We start from the raw sequence: 5,000 nt of genomic DNA, 5'->3' as shown, positions 1-5,000 counted from the left end.
TCATTGAAAACCTCTAGAATGTGATCAAGAGGAAGATGGATGGTCACAAGCCATCAAACAAAGCCGAGATGATTGAATTTTTGCTCAGGAGTGGCATAAAGTCACCCAACATCAATGTGAAAGACTGGTGGAGAGCATGCCAAGACGCAGGACAGCTGTGATTGAAAATCAGGGTCATTCCACCAAATATTGATTTGTGAACTCTTCCTAAGTTAAAACATTAGTATTGTGTTGTTTAAAAATGAATATGAACTTATTTTCTTTGCATTCGAGGTCTGACAACACGGCATATTTTTAGTTATTTTGACCAGTTGTCATTTTCTGCAAATAAATGCTCTAAATTACAATATATTTCTTTGGAATTTGTTAGAAATGTTGTCAGTAGTTTATAGAATAAAACAAACATGTTCATTTTACCCAAACACATACCTATAAATAGTAAAACCAGACAAACTGATTATTTTGCAGTGGTCTCTTCATTTTTTACAGAGCTGTATGTTTGGTAATAATGGACAGTATCTATTTATATATATATATCTATGGTATTATTGGACATGATCTATTTATATATATACCTGTATATGGTAATAATGGACATTATCTATTTATATATATATGGTAATAATGGGCAGTATCTATTTATATATATATGGTATTATTGGACATGATCTATTTATATATATATGGTATTATTGGACATGATCTATTTATATATACTGTATCGATGGTAATAATGGACATGATCTATGTATATATACAGTACATGGTAATAATGGACATGATCTATTTATATATACAGTACATGGTAATATTGGACATGATCTATTTATATATACAGTACATGGTAATAATGGACATGATCTATTTATATATACTGTATAGATGGTAATAATGGACATGATCTATTTATATATACAGTACATGGTAATAATGGACATGATCTATTTATATATACAGTACATGGTAATAATGGACACTATCTATTAACATATGTACATTGTTTTTTGAAACAGCCCTTCAGCAAGCCCCTATTCCCTATATAGTGCACTACTTTTAACCAGGGCAGCTCCCTCCCTTCTTCTCTCCCTCTCTCTCTCCTTTCTCTCTCCCCCCTCTCTCTCTCTCTCTCTCTCTCTCTCTCTCCTCTTTCTCCTCTCTCTCTCCTCTTTCTCTCCTCTCCGTCTCCCCCCTCTCTCTCTCCTCTCTCCCTCTCCTCTCCTCTCTCCTCTCTCCCTCTCTCTCTCCCTCTCTCTCTCCTTCTCTCTCTCCTCTCTCTCCTCTCCCCTCTCTCTCTCTCTCCTTCTCTCTACCTCTCTCTCTCGCTCCTTCTCTCTCCTCTCTCCCTTTCTCTCTCTCTCCTTCTCTCTCTCTCTCTCCTCTCCCCCCTCTCTCTCTCTCTCCTTCTCTCTCTCTCCCCCTCTCTCTCTCCTTCTCTCCCTCTCTCTCCTCTCTCTCTCTGTCTCTCTCCCTCTCTCTCCTTCTCTCTGTCTCTCTCCTTCTCTCTCCTCCCTCTCCTCTCTCCCTCTCTCTCTCTCCCTCTCTCTCCTCTCTCTCCTCTCTCTCCTCTCTCTCCTCTCTCCCTCTCTCTCCTTCTCTCTCCTCTCTCCTTCTCTCTCCTCCCTCTCCTCTCTCCCTCTCTCTCCTTCTCTCTCCTCTCTCTGTCTCTCTCCCTCTCTCTCCTCTCTCCTCCCTCTCCTCCCTCTCCTCTCTCTCTCTCCTCTCGCTCTATATAGATCACAAGACATGTTACATCTAGTTCAGAGTAATGATGGGATGTAAAAACAGATCAAGGATACAAGTGGCACCACAGATTAACACACACACACCCACACACACACACACTCACGTTAACACACACACACACACACACACACTCACACACGCTAACACCTATACACACGCACAAACACACTCACTAACGCAAACACACATACACATATATACACACACACACACACACACACATATATATACACACACTTAAACACATGCACAAATGTACAGTGCACACACACACACATCATCTGATAGATATGGACCAGTAACCATACAGTATAACACATCATCTGATTCTGATAGATATGGACCAGCATGTAATAATGGCATCAGGATGGGTAGAGGAGACAGGAGACTTGTCACAATCCTCTATCATCAGCATTCTCTCAACACACATACACACACACACACACACACACACACTCTCTTTCAACAGTAGCCTAGATATGCACAAGGACATAAAACACTACTTAACAACCATGCACTCTGTTATCAAATATAGACAAAATAAACGGGAGGAAGACAAGGAGGGAGATGAAAATAAATGGCCGTCATTACAAAATCAGCGTCAGTTCTCTGGAGTTTGGGACAACTTGGGTATCCTGTGAGAACGATAGAGGGAAGTGTACACGTGCGCTACTAAATACATACACAGGCACGCACGTACGCACACACTGTCTGTCGGTCTTTCAGACAGACCTCTACCCCTCCTTCTCTCTCTCTTTCTCTCTAAATTAATCTTTAAACTCCTACCTAAGCCTGTCTGTGGCTATATTATCCCACCCACGAGTCTACCACTGTACCAGAGACTGCGCAACACACACACACACACACACACACACACACACACACTGATAGCGCCCGACAGTAGCCCGCAGTAATAGACTGGCTGGTCACTAGAAAACTGCCACAGGTCAGACGTAAAAGCAGCGTAAGAGCGCGTTACCAATAGAAACTCTACATTAAAGTAGACCTATCCGATTAACCGTGTCGCTCTCTCACGCTCTCCCGTGGTCCATTATCACACTAGTCTAATATACCACGATCATTCCTAAAGATTGGTTAGTTTACACCAGTTTATCAACATCTATGGGTAACAACAGCTAAGCAACATCTTTGTCATTCAAATACACGCGGACTTCTTGCTTCGTCTAATGACAACAATTCCAGCCTTCCTACCCTACAATACAATACAATAAACCACGCGTAGTGGGGGATGGTAGCATATCAAATGAATGGTAATCACGCTAGTCGTTATCTTTTTTTAATCGTCGTTAAAATGACTAAATAATAGGCAGACACAAATTCGCTCCCTACTCTTACCTGTTGTTGCTTGTGTCGGACAGCCGTTTTCCCAAGCGGAGGTTGGTGATGCCTCTTTGGCAGCCCGCTCTGGGGGTACTGCCTGTAGGCTTTGTTGATGCCCCCGACTTGGTCCCTCTTCTCCCGCCTACTATTGGCACCTTCGCCCGCTTCTTCCCCGGTATCCAGGGTACTAAAGTTCCACACGATCAGCGTCTGAACCAGGAGAACTGTCAGCGCGACTATCAGCGCTGATTTGGAGCGGCGAGCCAGCTTGCGACCGCACATATTGCCCACCATATTTCTCACTCTCTCTCTCTATCTCGGCTCAAGCTGCGAGCTGCCCCCGTCGGGTAAGCGCTGACAGCAGGGGTGGCTGAGAGGGTTTCAGCGCCGCCTGCGTCTATGGATTGGAGCTACTGGCAGGGACTAGAGAGCGAGAGAAGAGGGGAGGGAGGGAGGGAGGAAAATGGGGGTGAATTGGCTGAGGTTTGAGATGAGGAGAAAGAGGAAGACTAAGAGAGGACGCTGCGCACTCTTGTGGTGTTGTTCACACATGACCTCCTATTTAAACGTCTAGTTTAGACCAGGGGTCAGCCTGCTACTGGTACTGGACAGCTATAGGATGTGCAGGGCAGGTTTTTGTTCCAGCCCTTCTTCTGACACCGCCTGGTATAGAGGTCCTGGATGGCAGGAAGCTTGGCCCCAGTGATGTACTGGGCCGTTCGCACTACCCTCTGTAGTGCCTTGCGGTCGGAGGCCGAGCAGTTGCAATACCAGGCAGTGATGCAACCAGTCAGGATGCTCTCGATGGTGCAGCTGTAGAACCTTTTGAGGATCAGAGGACTCATGCCAAACCTGGAACTCTCAAGGTATCTCACTGGAACTCTCAAGTTATCCCTGTGTGTGTGTATGATCGAGGGAGGGAGCAAGAGATAGAGAGAAGGAGAGAGGTAGAGCGAATAGAGGGAAAGGGAGGAAGAGAGAGATAGAGAGAGGAGAGAGGTAGAGCGAGATAGAGGGGGAAAGGGAGGGAGCGAGAGATAGAGAAGGAGAGAGGTAGAGCGAGATAGAGGGGGAAAGGGAGGAAGAGAGAGAGAGAGGAGAGAGGTAGAGCGAGATAGAGAGAAGGAGAGAGGTAGAGCGAATAGAGGGAAAGGGAGGAAGAGAGAGAGAGAGAAGGAGAGGGTAGAGTGAGATAGAGGGGGGAAAGGGAGGAAGAGATAGAGAGAAGGAGAGAAGGTAGAGTGAGATAGAGAGGTAGAGCGAGATAGAGGGGGAAAGGGAGGAAGAGAGAGAGGAGAGAGGTAGAGAGAGGAGAGAGGTAGAGCGAGATAGAGGGGAAAGGGAGGAGATAGAGAGGAGAGAGATAGAGAGGAAGAGAGAGAGAGAAGAGAGAGGTAGAGCGAGATAGAGAGAAGGAGAGAGGGAGGAGATAGAGGGAGGAAAGGGAGGAAGAGAGAGATAGAGAGAAGGAGAGCGGTAGAGCGAGATAGAGGGGAAAGGGAGGAGGAGAGAGAAGGGCAAGAGGGGGAGACCCATGTGTCCTGTGTTTTCCATAGTTAACCTGGTTTGACTCCTACTGGGAGTCTCTCTGTGCTGAGAGGCAGAACACCAAGAAGACAAATAACAAACAACTCAACCACTAACTGGAAAGACAAGAAGAGGAGCTTGTCTTTTTTCCAAAATAACATATTCTTTTTCCAAAATAAAGAGCCAAAGCTCTGCTGATCTGATAACATGCGGCATAGTCCTAATAGGTAGGATGACACAGAGTACAACCTCCCCTCCATTCATCCCCCTATTCCTGCCTCACTCTCTCTCTCTCTGTACCCCTTCCCTCTCATCTCTCCCACAATCAATGCACCTGAGTGGCGCAGCGGTCTAAGACACTGCATCAGTGTAAGAGGTGTCACTACAGT

The 5,000-nt window shown here is 45.6% G+C and overlaps 1 pseudogene; it reads right to left on the bottom strand.

Moving 5' to 3' along the window:
* The window catches only part of LOC121838731, a 60,981-nt pseudogene extending 57,503 nt beyond the window's left edge, over positions 1 to 3,478 (bottom strand).
* Positions 3,479 to 5,000: the final 1,522 nt, after the last annotated feature.

The sequence above is a fragment of the Oncorhynchus tshawytscha genome, unplaced genomic scaffold (genome assembly GCF_018296145.1).
Source record: "Oncorhynchus tshawytscha isolate Ot180627B unplaced genomic scaffold, Otsh_v2.0 Un_contig_13092_pilon_pilon, whole genome shotgun sequence".
Classification (NCBI taxonomy): domain Eukaryota; kingdom Metazoa; phylum Chordata; class Actinopteri; order Salmoniformes; family Salmonidae; genus Oncorhynchus; species Oncorhynchus tshawytscha.
The sequence above is the reverse complement of the archived record's forward strand: the minus strand, read 5'-3'. Positions and strand labels throughout refer to the sequence as shown.